The sequence below is a fragment of the Taudactylus pleione genome, unplaced genomic scaffold (assembly GCF_031769625.1).
Source record: "Taudactylus pleione unplaced genomic scaffold, aTauple2 ptg000019l, whole genome shotgun sequence".
NCBI lineage: Eukaryota > Metazoa > Chordata > Amphibia > Anura > Myobatrachidae > Taudactylus > Taudactylus pleione.
This window is the reverse complement of record NW_028284421.1, coordinates 7,237,211-7,263,671: the sequence shown is the minus strand read 5'-3', so window position 1 is coordinate 7,263,671 and position 26,461 is coordinate 7,237,211. Positions and strand designations below refer to the sequence as shown.

General features: G+C 41.9%; 1 protein-coding gene across 1 annotated transcript in view; it reads right to left on the bottom strand.

The window, feature by feature from the left end:
• Positions 1-252: 252 nt before the first annotated feature.
• Positions 253-26,461, bottom strand: part of MINDY2 (MINDY lysine 48 deubiquitinase 2) — a 223,585-nt gene continuing 197,376 nt past the window's right edge. The window contains exons 10-11 of the transcript XR_015869439.1: positions 525-629; positions 253-367 (exon numbers count right to left, since the gene is read on the bottom strand). The gene's annotated coding sequence lies outside the window, so the exon portion shown is untranslated. The remainder of the gene's footprint in view (positions 368-524; positions 630-26,461) is intronic.

Here is a 26,461-nt window from a genome sequence, read left to right as displayed (position 1 = left end):
AAAAAAAATAATGTTACTATTACACTAGTACAGAAAAGAGAGACACTGAGAAAGAGAGAGGGGGATAAAGAGAGAGAAAGAGATACCGTAGGTATAGAGAGACTGACAAGGGAAGAAAAGGAGAGATATACAGTGCTGTAGAAAACAATGTGGTGTACTGTACTTACAGGGCAGGGGGCTTCCTGCAGCACCCTCATCAATGATGAGTCTGTCTGTGTGTACAGTATAAGAAAAAAAATATTATACAAAAAATCAAAAAGGCAGTAGCATGACACTATTGTGTCCATACTGTAACTGTTGTAATCATTACCACTGTCATTTGAGGAGGCTGCAGAAGGTGGTGGTGCTGGTGGTCGTGGAGGTAGGACTGTGAAAAAAGAACACTGTACTGTCAGTTTCCCTCAAAACCATTTTTAAACAAATAAACTGTACAAATTTTGACCAGAGTCTCCTTAACACCAAAAACAAACACACAAATGAGAGAGAGAGAGAGAACAGTGTAGAGTAGTGTGCACTGTACTTACTCCGAAAATTCAGCCCACTGGGCCCGGCTGCCGCCGGTGGTGGTGGTGGTGGTGGTAGTGGTTGCGGCGGTAGTGGCGCTGCCGGGGCAGGGGGGGCTTCTCGTCCTGTGGGGAAAAATACATGTCGTCATTAAGGAGAATTTGAAAACAAGAGTTCAGACCTTTATTCCAAATTGGAGAGGGATTACGGTACAGTACTGTAGATGGCCTTAGGGAATTAGCTATTGATTAAAATACAAACCAATACAGTATACTGTAGTACAAAAACTACTGTAGTCTGTGAAGCTGGCATTGGGCCCAACATAAAACAGTATGGTACTGTACTGTACTGTATATAAAAAAATATACAGTCCAGTAAAGTACTGTATGACCAAGTGGTGCAACGTCACACATAGGCTATGTGGGTGGCACTGTCGCCACCCCACGAGCTGTACAAGATGGCACATGCGCATGACACTGGAGCCCGAACCCAGTGGAGGACCCCGCTGAAGACTTTGCGAGACCTCGCCGGAGGGGTAAGTACGGTATTAATAAATACAGTACCAGTGGAATTTTCGTTTGTATCACAGTGATACCAAACGAAAATTCCCCCTGGTATTTCCCTTCGTTTGTAAATGGGGCACAGAGTGAGAAGTGATAAGATACCAGCCAATCAGCTCCCAAATTTCATTTTTCAAACACAGCCTGTGAGATGACAGTTGGGGAGACCCCTGAATCTGTCCATGATGTACAGTAATAATGTCAGACTTAAAAGGGGGCAGGCCCAGCACAGAAAAAGTGTGTACAGTACTGTTGGTTAACATAGATTTGGTCGACAGACATTAGAATGGTGGATCAATCAACTTGCCTTTTGTTACTGTAGGTTTATTAATCAAACAAGCCATGTCGACCAATAGTGTGTAACCCTTTAGTCCATGTACAGTACTGTAGATTTAATCAGCCTGTCAATCAAATGTCTGCCAGTCATGTCAGTATGTGGTAACAACTGTCAGTCATCGTCAGATACTGTAGTATCCAACACCCTACAGTGCAGTGTACAGTAATGTAGAGTATGTCAGAGTCGTGCATTGTACTGTATTCATTATTGTACAGTATACTGTAATTCATGTGATTATACAGCAATGCTGTACTTACTTCGAATTATTCGCCTCCGAATTCGCTCTAGGCGAGGCCTGTCCCTCCTAAGCAGGTCACTCCACCTGCGCTGTAGTGAGCGAACTCTGCGCCGAACGCCATATAGGCGATATATTTCGGTGCTCGCGGCTCTGTAGGCGAGCTCTTTGTCTTGGTTAGTGGTGAACGCCTGATCCCGCCACTTAACCAACACAAAGAGCTCGCCGGACGAGTAGCGTCTTGCCCTCATAGAAGCCATTTTGACTAGCCAGTGACGCACAACGCATGTCGACACTAATTCACTCGTTGCGGCAGGCGTCTGTGGTGCACTGTAATGTAGTCATAACCGTAGTGGCAAAGTAGTGTGGGCATCACGGGATTGAAAAGTTTCTAAAGTCATGAAATCACTATCACTACATTGTCACAAGTTTGTGGTGTAATTCTATACACAGCACCATCAGCCCTGTCTCTCATTCTAGACAGTAGATTCACTAGCAGTTTCTGCAGTTATAAAATCACTATTCTGTGGTGCTAAATTCAACGGCACCATCAGTTTTTAATATTCAGTACAGGCACATTCTTAGCGGCACACTAGTTGTCCTAGCAGACGGGGGATGGTGTCCTTAGCAATGGTCACAATTTGTAGCATTTTTCAGGACACTAGGGCAGAGCTGACTGCTTACAGTAAATGGATTAACAAAGCTTCCTTTATTATGGGAAGGTGAGGCTCTTGCTTGCTTTGGGGGAAAGGACCTGATGCGCACTGTGTATGACTCTCGGCCCCACTGGGCACGCGCCAGAAATCCCATCGCAACCCTCCTACTGGGCATGTGCCCACCAGAGATGGAAATTCAACAGCATACAGTACTGTACCGACTGCAGTAATACAGCCAACTGCGCATGCTCAGTGATGGCATAGCGCTACATGGCGTATGGCTTGGTGCCACAGATCCCATTGTACCCCCCTCCATTTCTAACCCATCGCAGATGGCTGACAGCCACCATAGCGCCAAACATGTAATACAGAGTTCTCTCTCATACAGATCCCACTACTACCGTACTTAGTGTGCAAGGTTGGAGCAGCATCACCAATGATATAAGTTTGCGATGCAACACTATTTTGCGCTTCAAATGCACAGTCAGCTTTGAACACAAAGCGCTCTGTCACAGTCAAAAACCACTCTCAGACACAGTCCAAGGGACGTAGCCATAGTGCGTAAGGCTGAGACCGCATCTACGTTGTCCCCTGTTTGCGTTTTGGGCGCACAGTTTGTGATACAGAGCCCTGTCTCTCATTCTAGACAGTAGATTCACTAGCAGTTTCTGCAGTTATAAAATCACTATTCTGTGGTGCTAAATTCAACGGCACCGTCAGTTTTTAATATTCAGTACAGGCACATTCATAGCGGCACACTAGTTGTCCTACCAGACGGGGGATGGTGTCCTTAGCAATGGTCACAATTCGTAGCATTTTTCAGGACACTAGGGCAGAGCTGACTGCTTACAGTAAATGGATTAACAAAGCTTCTTTTATTATGGGAAGGTGAGGCTCTTGCTTGCTTTGGGGAAAGGGAACTGATGCGCACTGTGTATGACTCTTGGCCCCACTGGGCATGCGCCAGAAATCCCATCGCAACCCTCCTACTGGGCATGTGCCCGCCAGAGATGGAAATTCAACAGCATACAGTACTGTACCGACTGCAGTAATACAGCCAACTGCGCATGCTCAGTGATGGCATAGCGCTACATGGCGTATGGCTTGGCGCCACAGATCCCATTGTACCCCCCTCCATTTCTAATCCATCGCAGATGGCTGACAGCCACCATAGCGCCAAACGTGTAATACAGAGTTCTCTCTCATACAGATCCCACTACTACCGTACTTAGTGTGCAAGGTTGGAGAAGCATCACCAATGTTATAAGTTTGTGAATCAACACTATTTTGCGCTTCAAACGCACAGTCAGCTTTGAACACAGAGCGCTCTGTCACAGTCAGAAACCACTCTCAGACACAGTCCAAGGGATGTAGCCATAGTGCGTAAGGCTGAGACTGCATCTACGTTGTCGCATGTTTACGTTTTGCGTTTTGGGTTTGTGATACAGAGCCCTCTCTTGGCACTACAGATCCCATTGTAAACCCTCCACTGGGCATGCACATGAAATCCCATTGCAACCCCTCGAAGCAGACAGCCACCACAGCGCAGACATTGCCGAACGTTTTGCACTATTTAAACACACAATCAGTTTGTAATGTCTTACTTTTAAGCAGCCTTTTAAACAACACCACTACAGTATTACAGTACAGTAGAACACTACTAAAGTAGTTTCACTATAGTGTCCAGAGCAGACAGTGACAATAAAAAAAAATATACAGTACGGTATATTCTTTTCCAGGGATCGAACCCGGGACCATAATTCTACCAAAGTGATCACCTAACCACTAGCCCACACGACAGCTACAGTGAACCGCACAGAGCGGCCTCATCCTTGTGCACTCCTCCTGCTGCTGTTTTTAATTAAAAAAACATAAAAAATTGTCATACTGTAATTCATCCCATCTCAGTGAAAGCTGTGCGTGCATCTCATTAATCTACAGTATCGGTTATACAAAGACAACAATTCGGGCAACTTCTCTACTATTCAGTTACTGCACCGTACCGTATGTACAATACAGTATGTGCAGTGATTTGCTGTACGGTACAGTACTATATACTGTATATGTATATTATGTAACATTAAAAATACAGTATGGGTTGTGCGTACATGCAAATGCTGTGAATGTGATATCCATACAATTTACTGTAAGTTTAACAGTATGGCATTCAGTACAAGGCATTCAGTACAAATTACAACAGTGGAGCACTCGCCACCCAGCGGTTAAGCACTGTATTACATGCAATTACAAAAGTGGAGCACTCGCCACCCAGCGGTTAAGCACTGAATTACATGCCGTAGCATATCCTTCATTGAAGAATACCACGGTATTCCACAAGTCCATGGCGTGACTCAGGCCTGCACACCACGCCACAAGTCCATGGCGCAACTCACGCCACGCCATGAGCAACAAAATAGCTGGGCAGATCTGTATATGGGGGAGGAGAAGAGAGGGGTTGTGCCAGAGAGGTATGAGATAGTACTCAGTGTCGTATTCGTAAGAATTTGTAAAAGACGTTCTTAAGAGTACTGGTTCTGAAGGTGTTGGAATGATTTAATGTGGTGGTTAATGTACAGATCTTTAACAGTGAGGATGCCTCGATCATGGCAATTAAGTAGAAATAGGTCAGGAATCAATTTTAAATGTGCTAATATGGAAATGTTAGAAGATGGAAGGGAAAAGTCACCATGTGAACAAATTAGTTTATCCCAGACTAAGAGGGTATCGTATATACTCCTCAGTGTAACATAGGAAGGAGGTCTGTCCGTAGCTTTAACCCATAGCAAATCTCGTAAAGGAAAAGCTTTACACATAGAATTTTCTATATCCACCCATGGTTTAGTGGGTGGAGGAGAAAACCAATCTTTCACTTGATCAAGAAGACAGGCATGTTGATATAGCTCAAGATTTGGTGCAGCCAAGCCACCTCTAGCCTTAGATGTAATTAGCTGGGCTCGAGCCATTCGAGGTAGTTTACCTTTCCAAACAAATAATGACATAACTGAGTAAAACTTATTTAGTAAGTAACGGAACCAAGTACAGTATAGCTCGAAATAGGTAGAGAATTTTAGGTAGTAACATCGTTTTTACAGAAGAAAGGCGCCCCATCCAAGAGATTTCGTAATTCACCCACAACTTAGTCGGTGTAGAGAAGTGATCTAGTAATGACTGATAACTGCACAGTATAACATCTTGTAGTCTTATTGGGATTCTATTTCCTAAGTATTGGAGATCAGTAGTCTGCCAAGCATAAAAATATTGAGTTTGAAGTCACTGTATAGAGGTTTGATCCATATTATAAGCCAGCACTTCAGTTTTTGAGGTATTTGACTTATTATGCGATACTGCAGAATACTCCTGGCGAATAGTGTGAAGGAAAAAAAGAGAACCAGGCGCTCTCTAACCAGCCAATTATATAACAATTATTAAATTAAAATTAATTAAAAAGTCCCAAGGAAAATGCAAATTGTAAAGACAGCGCTTTTTAACAAAAGATTTAATACATAAAAATGACCTTACAAAGGATTACCAAAACAATACATCACAACAGACAATTAAAAATATTTGGACATCCAGAAAAAACAATATGTCATATGGTTTTGTGGATACACCTTGATTGGTGTTATAAAAAAATTGCAAGCATGAAAAAATCAATAGCATGAGACTTTGTCCGCTTAGAATAACAGATTGATTTATTCCCAAGATGAGGGTGTTAGTCAGTATTCATTGCAGGTGAAGCCGTATAATAATTTGTTTTGCAATTAATACATGCATGCATCCAAGTTTTCAGCTCTATAGATGTTAGTCTTTATACCCCGAGTGTTAGCAAGCACGGTATTATGCCAAGAATGTTAGTAGGCAAAAGGACAATAACAATAGGCAGTGAAAACAGCTTTCAAATCCCTTATTCATGCAAGCCGAGATTTAAGGGAATTAACTCCTTTTAAAAAATCAGGAGCATAGCCTGAACGGCTTATTTATCCCGTACTCACAATTCTCCCGGGAGACGTGACGAGTGTTTGCAGCCAGCTGTTTCAGATTGACAGACTCTTAACACGTTTCTCCGCCTCCGTCTATGCTCAGCGGCTTCCTCAGAAGTTGTAGTGTCTGTTCTGAGTCTTCCGGTTTTTATCCCGGAGACCGGAGGTTGGCGCATGCGCCTTACATCCTAAACCAAGCCTCGTTTTCGAGGTGGATCACGTGATCGAGACTCGGCAACTGAATAGGTTGTCTTTGTTTATGTCTCATACTAATGTAGGTAATAGCCTTCATGCGTTCCAGCTAGATATTATTTATGTGTCAGCGGACAGTATATCTTGTATACACATGATGGCTCAGCTTGCTTATTGTAATTTCAAAGCATAAACCCCATGATTGGAGGAGAGGGAGATCGGATGATTTTTAATGCTCCTAAGGGCATTTGCCCATACACTGTTAAAACAATGGTATACATACATATATATATAAACGAGGAGAAAAAGTTGACATACATGTATATATAAACAATAAAAAATACATATAAAAAATATATAATCATTTACATAAAAAAACATATATAATATTAATATCAGACCCCATTATTCGGAGAGATGTATTTCAGAATATCACCTTAAACACTTAATTAGTGCATACGATATCCGGGAAAAATTATATACATTAAGCTAATATACGTAAAAACGGAGGGCCAACAAGAATAACCAAAAAAAATTAAATAAAATTTTTTATTACAAAATAAATTAAATATTTATAGAAAGACTTATAGGTTCCCATGTGTATTCCTAAGGTATACAGGATAATAGGCCCTGTTTTAATAACACTCAGATCTTACAGTATATACAAAATATACAAAAAATCAGAAGATAGATAACATATATCGGCATGGCCTAACGTGGTGGGCTTAATGCCCTCGTCCAAAGGAACCTTTGATAACCTGGACAGAGTTCCCAACATAAATTAACCCATTTGAAACCTAGCCCAAACAGAAATAACTCTATTAAAATGTTATTTTCGTGATGATTCCATTTAAGGTGACTGCAAATTTACATATCAAATTTGGCCCTATAGATAAAAAAAGGGGGGGGGGGAAAGGGGGGCAACAAAAATTACCCACAGAGATGAAGTGGATTCAACATTTTTTGAAAGATTCATAGGTTCCTATATACATTCCCAAAGCGCACAGGATAATAGACCTTATTTAATATATTACTCAGAACTTACAGTATATACAAAATATACAATATATCAGAAGATAATTGGCATATATCAACATGACTTAATGTGGTGGGCCTAGTGTCCTAGTCCAAAGGGACCTCTGGTAACCTAGACAGAATACCCAACATATATTAACCCATTTAAAACCTAGTACCAGAAGATTAACTCTACTGAATCGTTATTTTCATAATTATTCCATTTAAGGTAACTTCGGATTTGTATAACAAGATCACATATAGTCATTATTCAGACATTATTTAGTTCTACCGTGTCATTAAGACCACCCGGTGTTAGTGTACCCAGCCTGTATATCCAATATGCTTCCCTTTTACATAGTGTTTTATATCTGTCCCCTCCACGACATGTGGCTTTAATTTGTTCTATCACTTTTATCCTTAGGTCTTTTAAATTTCGACACTAACATGTTTTGACAAAGGGTGTGTCTTAACTCCTTTCAAGATATTTCTGCGATGTTCCATAAAGCGTGTATGTAACGACCTTGTTGTTCTACCAACATACTGGATACCGCAACCACATGTAATGAGATAAATCACAAAAGGAGGAGGAACAGTTCAAAAACTCTTTCATTTTGAAACACTCCTTATTCACACTTGAAATAAAGTCTAAACTTTTTTTCTCTGATTGTAAACATGTACCACATGTGGTTTTACCACATCTGTGGAACCCTACTGGCCTCATAGGGCCATTTGGTTATTCTTGTTGGCCCTCCGTTTTTACGTATAGGGCAACCAACATACTAGCTTAATGTATATCATTTTTCCCGGATATCGTATGTACTAATTAAGTGTTTAAGGTGATATTCTGAAATACAACTCTCCGAATAATGAGGTCTGATATTAATATTATGTGTTTTTTATGTAAATGATTATATATTTTTTATATGTATTTTTTATTTTTTATATATATATATATATATATATATATACACACATGTATGTCAACTTTTTCTCCTCGTTTATATATATGTATGTATACCATTGTTTTAACAGTGTATGGGCAAATGCCCTTAGGAGCATTAAAAATCATCCGATCTCCCTCTCCTCCAATCATGGGGATTATGCTTTGAAATTACAATAAGCAAGCTGAGCCATCATGTGTATACAAGATATACTGTCCGCTGACACATAAATAATATCTAGCTGGAACGCATGAAGGCTATTACCTTCATTAGTATGAGACATAAACAAAGACAACCTATTCAGTTGCCGAGTCTCGATCACGTGATCCACCTCGAAAACGAGGCTTGGTTTAGGATGTAAGGCGCATGCGCCAACCTCCGGTCTCCGGGATAAAAACCGGAAGACTCAGAACAGACACTACAACTTCTGAGGTAGCCGCTGAGCATAGATGGAGGCGGAGAAACGTGTTAAGAGTCTGTCAATCTGAAACAGCTGGCTGCAAACACTCGTCACGTCTCCCGGGAGAATTGTGAGTACGGGATAAATAAGCCGTTCAGGCTATGCTCCTGATTTTTTAAAAGGAGTTAATTCCCTTAAATCTCGGCTTGCATGAATAAGGGATTTGAAAGCTGTTTTCACTGCCTATTGTTATTGTCCTTTTGCCTACTAACATTCTTGGCATAATACCGTGCTTGCTAACACTCGGGGTATAAAGACTAACATCTATAGAGCTGAAAACTTGGATGCATGCATGTATTAATTGCAAAACAAATTATTATATGGCTTCACCTGCAATGAATACTGACTAACACCCTCATCTTGGGAATAAATCAATCTGTTATTCTAAGCGGACAAAGTCTCATGCTATTGATTTTTTCATGCTTGCAATTTTTTTATAACACCAATCAAGGTGTATCCACAAAACCATATGACATATTGTTTTTTCTGGATGTCCAAATATTTATGGTTTTTTAGTTGATTGATGAGTGTCTACACCGGCCGTTTTTTTGTAGATTTAGTAATCATTTTTAATTGTCTATTGTGATGTATTGTTTTGGTAATCATTTGTAAGGTCATTTTTATGTATTAAATCTTTTGTTAAAAAGCACTGTCTTTACAATTTGCATTTTCCTTGGGAATAGTGTGAAGAGCAGGGAAAGAGGTGTCAGGTTTGTGACAAAAAGAAGTACGTCATCTGTAAAGAGATATATCTTATGTTCAATAGAGAAACCTTCAAGGGACGGGGAGGATCTATTTTTTTCAGCAAGGGGCTCCATAGCTAAAACAAATATTAAAGGTTATAAAGGACACCCCTGTCGCGTCCATTGGATATATTAAAACTGTTTGAGAGAAAACCTTTACTAATGATACAAGTGGAAGGGTTAGTATATAGGCTTAAAATAGCTTTTAGAAATAATCTAGAAAATGCAAATTTAATAAGAACTCAGGACATATAAAGCCAATATAGCCTATCAAAGGCTTTTTCCGTGTCTAGAGAGAGCAGGACTATGGGTACAGGTTGGGCAGCAAGAGCTTCCAGAAGGGAGAAAACTCTTCTAGTATTATCTTGAGCCTGTCTTCCTAAAGTGAAGCCAACTTGATCATATGACACCAAAACAGGATAGGATTTAACTTGTTGGCTATTAGCTTTGCATAGATTTTAATGTCAGAGTTCAATAGAGCTATTGGCCTATAGTTTTGACACAGTGATGGGTCTTTGCCAGGTTTGGCTATTGTGATATTTTGGGCCTCTAGCATTTTTTAGGATATTAATTGTTGGACACATTGTTATAAAGATTAACTAATATAGGTGTTAAGGAAGGCTGAAAATGAAGATAGAAGCTATTGATGAACCCATCAGGTCCAGGGGCTTTATCTTTTTTAAGATATTTAATAACTAGTTGAATTTCAACAGTACTCCAAGGAGAGCATAAAGCAGCAGCATCGATAGGGGAGACACTTGACAACTTACAGAATGCACGAAAGAGTTAATCATTGCTTCAGAAGGTTGAGGAATAGAAGAATCTTGTATAAGATTATATAGTTTCTCATAGTAAGAAGCAAAGTGTTGTATTATATCTCGGGGGTTGAAAATTACTTGTTCCTTCAGAGTTAGAAAGACATCTAATTAATAGCATTTTTTCCCCGAAGTTTACGTGCAAGCAATTTATTCCCTCTGTTACCAAGAGTATAGAATTTTTGGTTCTACTTGCTGATTGCACGTTGGACCTGAGAAAAGGTGCAAATTATTTAAATTCTTCCTGACTTCAAGCAGGGCAGAATGAATTATAGGATCTTTCGGATATTGCTTATGTTGAGTTTCTAATTTCACAAGCTCTGTCTCATACGCAAGATGAACTTCATGATTAATTTTTCTGATTCTAGCTGCTGCTTGTATAGCTGCCTTAAGCTCATTGGTGTGCACTTAAGGCAGTCATGATTCATTATAGAAGTATCCTCAGGAGCATTTTTTGCTATGTAGGAATTCAATGAATCCTGTATAATTTGGTTACATTCATTATCCAATAAAATATATTCCTGCAGATGCCAAGGTCTGAGGGAGGGGGTGGTAGAGAATGGTGACCAGGACCAAATTAGAGGTGCGTGATCAGATGCAGAAATCGGTAGTATATTGACATGAGAAACCGATTGTAATGACCATTCATCAGTTAAGAGGAGATCTATCCTGGAGTATGATTTATGAACTGCAGTATATTAGGTATAATTACGGGACCCTGGGTTTTGGACCCTCCAGCATAAAGGTCAAATTCAGCCAATAAATGTGAAAAGGTGGAGGCAAGAGACTGGGCTATGTTAGATGACTGTTTATCTATGGAGGAAGATTTATCTAGCTTGAGATCAGGCGCAACGTTGAAATCTCTCATAAGAAACAAGGCTCCCTTTTAAACTTCCTGAACTTTTTGTAAAAGTGATTTAAGAAATCTAGGCTGTCTATAGTTAGGAGCATTTATATATGTAAGGGTAATGTATTTAGCACCTATCTTTCCAACTAGGATCAAATATCGACCATCACTGTCTACCCATTTACAAAAGGGACATTTCTACCAAGAAGTACAGCTACCCCATTTCTTTTAAATTGACCACATGAGGTATAGCAAGTAGAAAAATTATGATTGGTAAATAGGGGGGGGGAGAATACAGTGGGAAGTGTGATTCTTGAATTGCTACTCTATCAGCTTTTTGATCAACAAAATATTTTAAGTTGAGATATCTTATGTGGAGAATAGAGACCTTTGACATTAATACTTAAAAATGTAGCAATGATGGAGGAACAGAAAGTTATGTAAAGCTGAATCCTTATACTTTATACCATATTGAAATGAACTCTATAGGACTAGCATTTGTGGAACTAAAATAAAAAAACAGGGAAAAAGAAGGGAAACCGATAACAAAACGGGGGAACAAACAGACATAGTATCCATGAAGGAGCTAGAGTTTCTGTCACTAACGAAACGTGACAAAGGTTGAGAGTAATGGAGGGCAGGCCTATCCAGAGAACCCACCATCTACCCTAATTTGTAAATCGGTACAGTGAAATGTAGAATAAACAAAATCATAATATGTCAAACAAGACAAAACATTGTCTCACAGATACTACATTGTAACCACTAAGAGGAAGAATAAGAAAAAAAAGAACAAAACCTGAAAAGGTTATCTACTTAATCAGTTAACTAACTACCACTAACTCCGCTAGACCACCCCCTTTACATTATGTTAGATTAAAAATTCCGATAAACACATTTGATTATTAATAAAGTAATCGAAAAATTCTGCCATAACAGTACATCGTGTAATATGAGGACTAATGTCACAGAAAAAAATTTCAATCACACAAATATAATTAAAATATTTTGATGCGTCTCATGAAAGTGTAGGTCGTAGAGAGAGACAAAACATCTGTTGTTGGTAGAGACAAAAATCTAAATCTAGAATACATTTAAAACATTCCAAAAGTGTAAACAAATAAATGGCCGGCAACAGTAAAGATGTGTAAGAAACCAATGGAAAATAATTGCGGCTGACACAGGCCCTCATTCAGAGCCATACGCTCTGAGCAGAGCGCACGCTCTGAATGAGGGCCGGGCTCCATGAAAATGGAGCGTCCTTCTGGACGCTCGTATAGCTGTGGGTCACCACCCACAGGCTATACGAGCGTGCATTTTGATGGCCGCGATGGTCGAGACCATCGCGACCATCGAAATTGCGAGCCGGAGCCTGCGGTTGAGGTTTTCAACCGCAAGCTCCGGAGTGATTTTGGCTCTATCAGAGCCAAAATCACTCCCACTGACAGTGATGTCAGTGGGCCGGCTTTTGATGGGAGGCGTTCCCGTGGGAACGCCCCCGTCAGGGAGGCACGCCCCCTGCACGCCTACCAAAGGGGGCGTGCTGTCAATCAACATTGACAGCACGCCCCCTTTGATCGGACACAACGAGCGAAGGACTTTCCTTCGCTCGTCGCATCTGGCGCATGCGCACGACGGAGCTCCCTCCGTCGTGCGCATGCTCAGTCCAGAACATCGACCCACTTGCGAGTGGACAGCCGCTCGCGAGTGGGTCTGAATCAGGCTCACAGATGGCAAATGTAAAAGGGGACTATTTAGAATTGTATGCATATAAAAATCATCAAATATATGAAGCATTTTACTAAGTTAATTCATCCCAGGACAGTCGACCACTCCTGTGGGACTGGTAAAGGGGAAGTAGTAGGAGAAGTATCAACAGAAATGCCCCAATTTTTAAGAATAGCTGGACCATCATCTGGCGAGTGTATGACTGTGTAAATACCGTTTCTCGTCACTATCAGTTTACTCGGAAAGCCCCATCTGTATTGAACATATCCTTTCCGTAATGCCGTTGTAATCGGGTGAAGTAGATGTCTTTTTGCAAGAGTCGCTGGGGAAATAGCAGGAAATAGCTGTAGATTGTCCAGGCATCCAACTGTAGAAGAGGAGGGTAAAGCAGCTCTGAGGTTACGTTTCTTATTGTGGAAGAAATGGACCCTGAGAAGAGTATCTCTAGGCACCTGGGCAGGAGCCTGCTTGGATTTTGGAAGCCTGTGGATCCTATCTATAAGAAGATCCGATGCAGAAGCCGAAGGGAGGAGTTTCTGAAATAGATCCGTTGCATAATCATATAACTCTGCATTTTTTAACAGAATCTGGGATACCTCTTATTTTAATATTGTTACATCTGGATTTGTCTTCCAAATCGGTGACTTTATCTCTAATAGAGATTAAAACTTCCTGAAGGGCATCATGTGCAGATATCAGGTCATTATGAGAAGCTACAAGTTCTTCCATTTTGGTTTCCTAACGGTCTGTACAATCTCCAATCTCAGATATCAGACCGTAATGCTTGGTTATTAGTCTTAAGTTCCAAAGTTAGGTCTTTCTTAAATGAAGACAGCATAGTATGGATAGAACGCAAGGTAACAGGGCCATCTAAAATGTCCATGTCTTCTTGGGAAGGCAGAGTAGGGTTACACACCTGTTTAGATGAAGTATTAGAAATTGCATCGGTTTCAGGTGATAACTGTCGACCTTTACTGGAGTTAGTAGAAGTACAAAAAAAAAATGGACAGGTGGAGCCGAATAGGTAGCCTTAATTTTTTTCAGAGCCATAGTTAAATGATGTAGAGGAGAAGCGACACTTGGGATGAAATTTAAAGAGTTCTTGCGTAAATAGAGGTAGTGGTAGGATTACTAATAGTGGTTACATTAAGACAAAGCAATTAAAGTAACATTTTTAGAATGGGTGGAGGGAGTTTCAGAGGCAGCATTGACAAGCAATCAGTGTACTTTAGCTCACATAGCCACTGTAATAGCGTAGGAGATCCACTGGAGGACAGTGTTGCAGTAGAAATTGAGAAGTCAGTATAGAAAAATATTTATAATGGGATACGAGATATGCTTCAAATTATGCAGAGAGCCAGCAAAGCTAGTAACTTGCTTTCCAAGATATCAATGCACATTCTAGAGGCTGCTGGCGATTCAATGTATTCTGATCAGAAATAACTGCCCCAATTATCAGTGCTCAATAGTGGAGTAGCAATAGTAAGAATACAATACACGGTAAAGGGCTCCTTACATCAGGGGGGATAGTCCAAAATGGCACCTATTATAATGCTGTGCTACACAATAGTGGCCACCGTTTACCTAAGGCAAAGCAGAGACCTCGGTCCAGCTGACAGATCTCTCATTGTAGCCTCTATATGGTATGAGACCGCGGGAGGGCTGTGGGGAGAGCAGGAGAGCCAGGAGCCAAAAATAAACATGGCGGCAGCGCGTGCAGCAGCGATGGGTAAGTACCCCGATATTGGAGATGGCAGCTCAGGCGGAATCAGGCACTGTCCCACAGTTACAGCGGGAGTCAGGCCCCTCACAGCGGTGGCAGTGCAGGCAGGTTATGCGACCTCCGTGATTTCCAGCAGGGGCCTGCGTAGCATCCGGTCCCGAACTCAAAAATGCTCTTTTTAAACAACAAAAGGTAGTTTTACCAGAATTCCCTCACTCGGACCAGCTATCTGATCACATGAGTGAAGCATGGAATATGCCTGGTAAAAGATCTCAAATTCCAAAATGGTTCAGTTCCTTTTATCCTCTTCAAGCTACTGATTGCACTAAATGGGAAGTTCCCCCAGCAGTGGATTCTCATGTAACAGGTCTGGTTAAAAATGCCAAATAACCCATTCATACTGCAACCTCCTTGAAGGAGACTATAGATAGACGTATAGAAGCTTATTATATATCCATTTACTCTCTTACAGGGGCTATTACTCGTCCTGATAGGGCTACGGCCTGGGTGGCGAAAGCCATTGAGAGTTGGGCAGAGGCCCTAGAAGAGACATTTCCCCCTGATGCTTTGAGGGAACAACTATCCTACATATCTCACATTAGGGATGCAGCCTCCTACTTAGGTGAAGCAGCTAGGGATACAGCTCTCCTGGTCTCCAGGATATCTGTCAGTTCGGTAGTGGCCCACCATATTTTTTGGGTCAGTTTCTGGAAAGCAGATTCAGGCTCAAAATGGGCTCTGGAGTGTCTGCCTTATTCTGGAGACATCCTATTTGGTCAAGAATTAGATAAAATTGTGATTACTTTGGCAGCTTCCAAGATAGCATTCCTGCCCTCTGCATACAATACAAAACCTATGATGTCATCCTTTCGCCCTCAAGGCAAAGCCCTGGGTAAGAGAAGTGGTCTCCCATGGATACGCCCTCTCCTTCCTGAGGCAACCCCCCCAACAGTTCTTTTGCATAGGATCTCCATCAGACTCAACCAATGCCCTGCTGCTCCAAAAAGCCATTCAGTCCTTACTGCTATCAGGAGTAATAATTTGGGTCCCCTCCTCACAACAAGGCAAGGCATATTATTCTACCCTTTTCTTAGTTCAGAAGCCCAATGGCTCTCATCGGCTATCCTCATCTTCAAATCTCTGAACGTGTTTATCAGGGTGCCCAGGTTTCGTAAGGAAACCCTCCATTCTATTATCCTAGCTACAGTATGGAGCCTGAAGATTTTATGGTACCCTAGACATTAGGGATGCTTACCTACATGTAGCTATAGAGCCTTCTCATCAACAATATCTCCGGTTTGCTACACTGCAGCAACATTACCAATTTTAGGCTCTGCAGTTTGGCCATTCAACGGCCCCTGGGGTCTTTTGTTAGGATCTGCAGTTATCAGATCATTTTTAGTTGCTATTGAGACACTGCATTTAATCCTGTCTATGTGCTGATCACACGTGTTCAGTAATTAACTGTCTGCCTGTGTGCAGTATCAGCTGCTCATTAATTGTCCTGTCTGTGTGCACAGGCCAGCTGCACACTGGTCTGTCATTAGGGAGGCTTGCAGGACTTCCTCAGATTGGACCTTGTATCTGTTAAATTACAGCCAGCCCTTCACTCCATGCCGGTGATAGAGTTACTCGTTTTTCTGGTTGTTCCAGTCTCCTGTTTGTTCAGTCGAGTACCTGTGTCCAGTTTGATTATTATTCACTGCTGTTTGTTCCATTCAGGTGGCACGGTCTGCATTCAATCTGCTGTGTGCTGCTTGAGCTATCTAACCAGCACAGTGTGTATCTCTGCCCTCAGCCGCGTATGTCATTCCAGCGGTTCAGAGTACACTTCCGTCCCGGGTGCATGCCAGCATCCAGCGCCTAGTGTCAACCCAGCGACACTGGTCGCATCTCAAGTGCGCAATCTGGCACACCGACGCCAATGTCAACCCGGCGAAATTGGTAGCATCTCAGCATCCCAAGTGCGCAACCCTGCGCACTGACACCAGTGTAAAACTCAGCGACATTGGTAGCATCTCAGCGTCCCAAGTGTGCAATCCAGCGCACTGATGCCAGTGTCAACTCGGCGACATTGGTAGCATCTCAGTGTCTTGTTCACATTTCATAAAAGAGACCAGCCAGCCCTCAAGGCTGCTTCAACAGCCCAAAGGCTGCATCTCACCTTCGGCCCACAGGCCTCAACTAGTAAAAGGAAACCAGCCCTCAAGGCTGCAGCCCAGAGGCTGCATCACTCCCTCAGCTCTCTGGCCATGACTAGTCAATGCACATCAGCCCTCAAACCTGACACTAGACTTGATCTTGCGTAACTAACCCTGAGTTCCTAACATTATCACCGGCCATTAAAAAAAGATGATTTACAGAGGTTAGTCATGGAAGCTGGACAGAGTCCGGTGCAAATCCTGGCAGCCCAGATTCAGGTGTTAACCCAGAAGGTTCACGAACTTTCCATTAAAGTTGAGGAGACACGGGGGGCTCGCATCCCCCCTGTGGTTCATGAACCCAAACTTAATCTGCCCGACCGTTTCTCGGGGAGCCGTAAGAACTTCATAAATTTTAAGGAAAGATGCAAGCTTTATTTCAAGCTTAGGCCTCAATCCTCGGGTTTCGAGGTTCAGCGAGTTGGGATCATAATTTCTCTCCTGCAAGGGGATCCGCAGACTTGGGCTTTCGGTCTCCCCTCCACCTCTGCTACCCTTCAGACCGTGGACTCTTTTTTTCTCAGCTCTCGGACTACTATACAATGACCCAGACAAGGCAGCTCCGGCAGAGGCTAGCCTTCGGTCTCTGAGACAGTAGAACCGGGCAGTGGAGGACTACTGTTCAGAGTTCCGGAAATGGGCCATGGACTCCGGATGGAATGATTCTGCTCTGCATAGTCAGTTTCAACTGGGTTGGTCAGAACAGATTAAAGATGTCCTGGTTCAACATCCCTCTGCAGGTCCTTTGGATTATGAGCCTGGCAATACGCATTGACCGACATCTCCGGGAGCGCAGGCTGGAGAGGAACCTGCCGTCTCAAGCTCCCCGTTCTTTTTGGGTTTCTTCTTCAGAACAGTACGAACCAATGCAGTTGGGAGCTTTCCGTATTCCTGCAGAGGAAAAACATAGGAGGCGCACACTTGGACTATGCATGCATTGCGGAGGTAAAGGACATGTGGCCCAATTCTGTCCTGTCAAGTTGGGAAAAGGCAAGGTCTAGATGGTAGTGGAGAGTTACATCTAGGCCTTGCATCCATCTCTACTAGGAATTCAGTTCTTTTCCCCACCTTGCTCCAGTCTTCGTATGGCCAGGTCTCAGTCTCAGCTTTTATTGATAGTGGGGCCACAGAGAATTTTATGGACCAGACATTCTTCGAGACCTTGGGATTATCTCCTGAACACCTGGATAACCCAGTCACTGTTGTTGGGCTTGATGGCAGGAATCGCTCTTCTGTTCCTATTTCCTTCTGGATGCCACCCATACAGTTGACCATAGGAACCTTTCATCACAAAGTACTGTCCTTTCTTCTCCTCCAGAGTCCGATGGCTCCCATGGTTTTGGGTCTACCGTGGTTAAAAAAACACAACCCAGTTATCCAGTGGCAGACTGGGGAGATTCTACAGTGGAATTCCTCTTGTTTCAATCATTGTTTATCTCATCCTGTTCATCTGGCTGCAGTCGTTTCTTCTGAAACTCCCACAATTCCTGGCAGAGGTTTTTTCAAAAAAAGAAAGCCGATGTTCTACCACCTCATTGGTCCTTCGACTGTGCAACTGACCTATTACCTAATGCCAGACTCCCTAAGGGTAGGCCCTATGCTCATCTGTCCCTGAAAATCAAGCTATTCAAGAATATATTCAGGATGCCCTGGAGAAGGGATTCATATGGCCATCCAAATCCCCGGTGGGTGCCGGTTTCTTTTTTGTCCAAAAGAAAGATGGGTCTCTCTGACCCGGCATAAACTTTTGTGGTCTAAACAAGATCACCCTGAAGAATGCAAACCCTCTGCCCTTGATTTCAGTCCTGTTTGACCAGTTATGGGAGGCATCAATCTTCTCTAAGATTAATTTACGCGGAGCCTACAATCTCATCCGCATTCGTGAAGGAGATGAATGGAAGACTAATTTCAACACACACACTCACGACATTTTGAAAACCTAGTCATGCCCTTTGGTCTGTCCAATGCCCCAGCCGTCTTCCAGGATTTTATTAACGAGATCTTGAGGGATCTCCTGGCAGTTTTTGCAGTTGCATATTTGGATGACATCCTCATCTTCTCCAAGTCTGTGAAGCACATCGACTACACATAAGACGTATACTGCGAAGACGCTTGGAGAATAATCTGTACACCAAATTAGAGAAGTGGGAGTTCAAGGTTGAGGAGATATCTTTTTTAGGCTACATAATTTCCTCTCAGGGATTCTCCATGGATCCAAATAAGGTGAAGGCTGTATTAGATTGGGAACAACCCATATCCTTAAAGGCCATACAGCGATTTTTGAGGTTCTCGAACTATTATCAACAATTTATTAAGTCCTTTTCTACTATTGTTTCACCCGTCGTAGATGACCAAAAAAGGGGCAGATGTCTGTAATTGGCCTCCCAAAGCCGTACAAGCATTCATTCAACTCAAGGTGGCTTGTGTGCGCTCCTGTCCTCCGTCATCCCAGTCCTGACCATCCTTTTGTAGTGGAAGTGGACGTTTCTGAGGTTGGAGTAGGATACTTTCCCAAAGAGATTTGAGAGACAATAAACTATATCCATGTGCCTTCTTCTCATGGAAATTCCAGTCAGCAGAAAGGAATTACGATGTACTGTAGACAACCGAGAACTTCTGGCCATCAAGTTGGCATTTGAGGATTGGTGCCACTGGTTAGAGGGGGCTAACCATGTGGTGTCAGTATTGACTGATCACAAGAATCTGGCTGCTAAAAGGTTGAATGCCAGACAAGCGCAATGGGCTCTGTTCTTCACCCATTTCAATTTTACCATCTCCTTCGGCCGGGGTCTAAGAACATGAAGGCAGAAGCCCTTTCACATAGTTTCTGTAGAACAGTGTCCTACTGATGGAAAGGAGACCATCATTCCCTCTGCTCTGATTCATTTTGCCATGGCAAGAACCTTGGCAGACTCTCTCAGACGCTGCCAATCGGAAGTTCCTCCAGAAATTCCCCATGGCTTAGTTTTTGTTCCGGAGAGGTCTCACAAAGCTGTCCTTAAAGATTTTCACTCGTCCAAGGTTGGGGTCATCCAGGTGTCACCAGGACACTAGAACTGCTGTCACTCTCTGTTTGGTGGCAGTCCATGCCTCAAGATGTTCGTGAGTTTGTGGTAGCTTGCGATGTTTGTGCTAGGAACAAAACCCTCTGTACCTCTGCTACGAGTCTGTTGTGTACATTCTCTACTCCTCTCAAGCCATGGACAAATATCGCAATGGATTTTGTGGTGGATCTTCCATCTTCTGCTCATTGTACAGTTATCTGGACCATTGTCGAAAGATTTTTCAAAATGGTGCATTTCGTTCCTCTTGGTAAATTACCATCAGCCAAAGAACTGGCAGTACTTTTTGTTCAACATGTCTTTAGTACACATGGGCTTCCTTTGGACATTGTTTCTGACAGCGGTACCCAGTTTGTTTTGTGAAATTCTGGAAATGATTTTGTGCTGATCTGGGCATTAAGGTCAGTCTGTCATCAGGATATCATCCACAGGCCAATGGTTAGACAGAGCGGGCCAATCAATCTCTGGAGCAGTATCTCAGTTGCTTCATTGCCAAATCTCATAACAACTGGGTGTCTCTTGCCATTTGTTGAGTTCGCCTACAACAATTCTCGTCATTCTTCAGCTTCAGTATCTCCATTTTTCAGCAATTTCGGAATTTATCCCAGGAGCAATCTTTTGAGTCTTCACGAAATACAGGCCCTTCATCTTCATCTGTTTCCAGTTAATGATCTGTCTGGAGGAAAGTATATCAGTCCCTTTGGCTGGCGTCTGGTCGTTCCAAAGGCTGGGCAGACAGACACTGTAGGCCTTGCAGTCTGAAGGTGGGGGATTTGGTTTGGTTACAAACAAATATAAAAAGAAATTTCGCGCTCCAATGAAAAGATATATAAAAAAACCTTTGAAAATTACAATACTACCCTCCTTCTTTGTTCCAAAACAATTTCTTATTTGATCCTTGAATTTTCTGACAGGAGGGGGATTTTCTTTCCCGAATATGCAAAATAAAATTTACACAAACAAAAAGTCTTATAGTGTAGTAGGTTTAAAATAATAAGTTATTTTAAAAGGATAGATAAAATGAGTCCCGGTATCAAAGCAGATGCTTTATGTGTCCGATTCTGAACAGGAAAATCACCCACATGTGATTAATATCAGACGGATGTGATGCTCACTTTGATGCTTACATATAACATGCCACTCCGTTTATATAAAGGTTTCTTTATCCCCGTGTTCTCTTTACAGATACCATTTAAAACACCTTGTGTAAATGACAATAGGTGTACGACTCACTTTAAATGCTTACATTAATCAAGCACTGTGAATTCCCATAACGGTTTCTTTAATATCAATCCAAAGGCAACCTCCAAGAATAGTACTCGAAATCCAAAAAAGTATTATTGGTTATTTATTGAGACTATTATCTCCAAGAAGTAATATCAAATACAAGAAAAATAACAATAAAATTCAGCTGCCATTAATAAGAGTAAACCATATCAGTACCAAATATACAAAAAAAAACTAGTCTGGGATACACCGAAGATGAACAAGGGGGCCCCACCATTCTCACCCTGTGTTCCCAGACAGAGGTACCTTGATAAAGACTAAAGAACAGTCGAAACTCGTTGGTGGTGAGGTGCTTCTTGCTCGTTTGGAAAGAAAATAACCTGAGTACCTCTGTCTGGGAACACAGGGTGAGAATGGTGGGGCCCCCTTGTTCATCTTCGGTGTATCCCAGACTAGTTTTTTTTGTATATTTGGTACTGATATGGTTTACTCTTATTAATGGCAGCTGAATTTTATTGTTATTTTTCTTGTATTTGATATTACTTCTTAGAGATAATAGTCTCAATAAATAACCAATAATACTTTTTTGGATTTCGAGTACTATTCTTGGAGGTTGCCTTTGGATTGATATTAAAGAAACCGTTATGGGAATTCACAGTGCTTGATTAATGTAAGCATTTAAAGTGAGTCGTACACCTATTGTCATTTACACAAGGTGTTTTAAATGGTATCTGTAAAGAGAACACGGGGATAAAGAAACCTTTATATAAACGGAGTGGCATGTTATATGTAAGCATCAAAGTGAGCATCACATCCGTCTGATATTAATCACATGTGGGTGATTTTCCTGTTCAGAATCGGACACATAAAGCATCTGCTTTGATACCGGGACTCATCTTATCTATCCTTTTAAAAGAACTTATTATTTTAAACCTACTACACTATAAGACTTTTTGTTTGTGTAAATTTTATTTTGCATATTCGGGAAAGAAAATCCCCCTCCTGTCAGAAAATTCAAGGATCAAATAAGAAATAAGAAATTGTTTTGGAACAAAGAAGGAGGGTAATATTGTAATTTTCAAAGGTTTTTTTATATATCCTTTCATAGGAGCGCGAAATTTCTTTTTATATTTGTTTGTAATCTATGTATCCAGTCTGATAACGCTGGAAGAAAATTTTTTGGCTGCTCCTATTTTTGCGCTAAGGTTTGACAAAATTTGTGTATTTATCTAGATTTGGTTTGGTTGTCCACCAAGAACATCAATCTGCGCCAAAGATCACAAAAATTGGGACCTAAATACCTCGGGCCATTCAGAATTATTGGTCAAATTAACCCTGTGGATTTTCATTTAAATTTACCCCGGTCTCTCAAGATCAATAACACTTTCCACTGTTCTCTTCTAAAGCCAGTCTTCCTCTCCACCAGATACTCACTCAAACATTCAATCAGACCACCACCAGTTCTTGTTCAGGGACGCTGAGAGTTTGTTGTGGAAAAAATCCTGGACTCTAGAATTTCAGAGGCTGTCTCCAGTTTCTTGTACACTGGAAAGGATACAGACCAGAGGAGTGCTCCTGGATTCCGGAAAAGTCATTGCACGTTACTATCCTGAGGAGAAAGTTTTTGAGGACTTTCCAGACAACAGGTTTTAACCCCTCGTCAAAGGGGGGCGGTACTGTTAGGATCTGCTATTGAGACACTGCATTTAATCCTGTCTGTGTGCTGATCACACATGTTCAGTAATTAACTGTCTGCCTGTGTGCAGTATCAGCTGTTCATTAATTGTATTGTCTGTGTGCACAGGCCAGCTGCACACTGGTCTGTCATTAGGGAGGCTTGCAGGGCTTCCTTGGATTGGACCTTGTATCTGTTAAATTACAGCCAGCCCTTTACTCCATGCCGGTGATAGAGTTACTCATGTTTCTGCTTGTTCTAGTCTCCTGTTTGTTCAGTCGAGTACCTGTGTTCAGTTTGATTATTACTCACTGCCGTTTGTTCCATCCAGATGGCACGGTTTGCATTCCACCTGCTGTGTGCTGCTCGAGTCATCTAAGCAGCATAGTGTGTATATGCCCTCAGCCGTGTGTGTCATCCCAGCGGTTCAGAGTACTATGCCGTCCCGGGTGCATGCCAGCTTCTGGCGGCTAGTGTCAACCCGGCAACACTGGTTGCATCTCAGTGTCTCAAGTGCGCAATCTGGTGCACCAATGCCAGTGTCAACCCGGTGACATTGGTACAATCTCAGTGTCCCAAGTGGGCCAATCCAGCACACCAACGCCAGTGTCAACTCAGCGACATTGGTAGCATCTCAGCGTCCCAAGTGCGCAATCCAGCACCCCGACACCAGTATCAACTCACCGACATTAGCAGCATCTCTGTGTCTTGTTCACATTTTCATAAAGAGACTCACCAGCCCTGAAGGCTGCTTCAATAGCCCAAAGGCTGCATTTCACGTTCGGCCCACAGGCCTCAACTAGTAAAGGCAAATCAGCCCTCAAGGCTGCTTCCACAGCCCAGAGGCGGCATCACTCACTCAGCTCTCTGGACACAACTAGTCAATGCACATCAGCCCTCAAGACTGACACTAGACTTGATCTTGCGTGATTAACCCTGAGTTCCTAACATCTTTGCCAAGATCATGGCAGTTATGGTGGCCTCTCTTCATCGTCAAGGGATCAGACTGCTCCCATACTTGTGATGATATTAAATACACCCCTGCCTGTACCTTCTAAAATTCTTCCTATAAACCTCTAAGGATGACGCTAATTTGCATACGCAGTCATACAGTAAATAAAGACTTAGACCTGGAATCTGTGGTTCCAAAGCACAAGTGTTATTCAAGTAAAAGTTCAGACAGTTACACGCAATTGATCCAGACACAATTTAGGTGCAAAAGGAATTATACAGACCCAAGTACAGTATACATACGCAGCGCTTCCGGTACCAGATGTTAGGCATCAGCAAGAAAACCCTCAGTCAGCATACAGCAAGAAGACTAAAGACCCAGTGTTGGAGCACACATATTTATACCCCCTCAGAATAGACAGGACAATAGAGAAGTTTGCTGCTGATGTCATTGGTTCCCAGGGGAGAAGCATCTGTTACAAAGCATTTAACAGGCTGGTTCAAATAGACTCTCCCTGCCTCTAACAGCTGGGTGTCTTTCCCTTCCCGCCCCCTGTAACATCCTAACAGTTGTTCATGAAATATACATTTTGTTGCTTGTAGCCTCTGCGATCCATAACTCGAGAATGCATTATGCGACCTCCCCACCGATAACACCGGAATACTGTAAAAAGAGTACGCATCAGTACAAAACCAAACACGACTTGTTTAGCATATATAAAACCTTATCAAATATCTTTATTTCACAGTGATTATATTAACTGAATAAACTTAAATCTTATATCTTAAAGCTAATGGAACCTTGTAAGTGAATATGTAATGTGTGAGTGTACGGGGTTTGATATGAAGACGCTAGTTAACTGGGGACAGATGTGTGCGTATTTAGCTACTAAACAGTATTTTCATTCGGGGTCTTAAGCATAATGTGTGTATGTATGCTAATAATTGTGCATTCGCTACTGGGCGTCATGTTAGCAGCTCAATTGTGTGTAATGTGTGGTGTTTATGCATGGGATTCCATCTATGATGGACTTAACATATTCATATATATATATATATATATATATACACACACATATCATTCCTCACTCACAGTTTCAGACTGCAATGCAAATGTGACCTCCAGCTGTGAACCTAAACCATCCTGTCTGGGTATGAAACTAAAACCTGTTTGGATTCAGACAAATCCAATTGTGTAGATCAATGCCTGGATAATATTACAATTGCCAACAGGGATTCCCAATTTGTATGTAAAACCCTCACAGTTTCTGGTGCATTGTCTATTCTATTTAGATGATCAAAAACATTGCCATGTGTTCTTAGCTCGTGAGTTGTAACTTAAAGTGATGCTGGTCGCAAAATGGCGTCTTGCAGATTCTTGTTTCTAAAATGGAGTCTAGCTGCCATTCGCAAGATGGCGTCGCGCACGCTTCAATTTTAAACTGATCTTGTCTCAGCCAATTATCCAGCTTTGACAGTCCACCCTTTGATAGCGAACAACATGCTATCACAATCTGCTATTAGAATTTAATTTAGGCTTACATTTACATATTATTTAGTGTTATTATGGGATGGCACAAGGTGGTTCTTAATCCATCAATAATGTGTCTCTGGATGGGGACATAAAACTACTATTATACGCACACCGCAGATCTTGGAAAATCATGTGAAAGGTGTGGGGATGCACCAGTCTTAAAAAAAGCAGTCTTGAAGGGGAATTTAGACTTTACATTATCTGAGGTGTTTTAAAAATAACATTTCAATAATACATTCTATGCATGGCTAAATATAATACATTAAATGATGGTGTTTCCTAGCTCAGGGTTGTAATGCAGTTCTGTATTTACCTCGGTATTCATACTGGCCACCATCATAACTTCATTCTTTCGTTTTACTCTATTTTTACATTTTCCACACTTCAACACAATAGGAACACACCGGACACAAATGTCAATTACTATGATGACAATTAGTATAAGGATTAAGAATTTGCCTATGCTGGCGATCACTTCCTGGACCCATTCCCCTAGACCTGAGAACCATTTCACTGGGTTCAGCCATGAAACCCATCCTTCTATCTTCTCCCCTTCTTCAGCCACTGAAGCATTATGGTTCTTGTGAAATTCCCACTTTAGCTGCAGAATTTCATCCATCTTCCGGTCTATCACCTCCTTAGGGTCGCTGGTATCATTGGTGACATAGGTGCAACATTTTACTCCAAATTGGGTGGCTAACGTTACGCAATACCCTCCAGTAACAGCAGTTAAATAATTCAACACTAGCCTGTGTTGCACCAGTTCTTTCTTGTACGCTTGCAATTCTCTCCCTGTATACCTGAATGTGTCATCGTACATCTCTGTGATATTATCTATCAATTTAGCAAGTTCCTGAATATATCTAAAATTTAATGTACCCCGAGCAATTCTGGTGGGATCCAGTGTGACTAAAACTTGAAAGCCAGTTGTCTCACTAATTAACTGAGTGGCTTTATGCACATCACCAGGTATCATGTTTCTTTTGCCTCTGTGTTCATATTGTGTGTGAAGATATGGTAATGGTATGTTTTTTTTAGGTATACCAAGCATTTCAACATGTGTGAGGGTCATA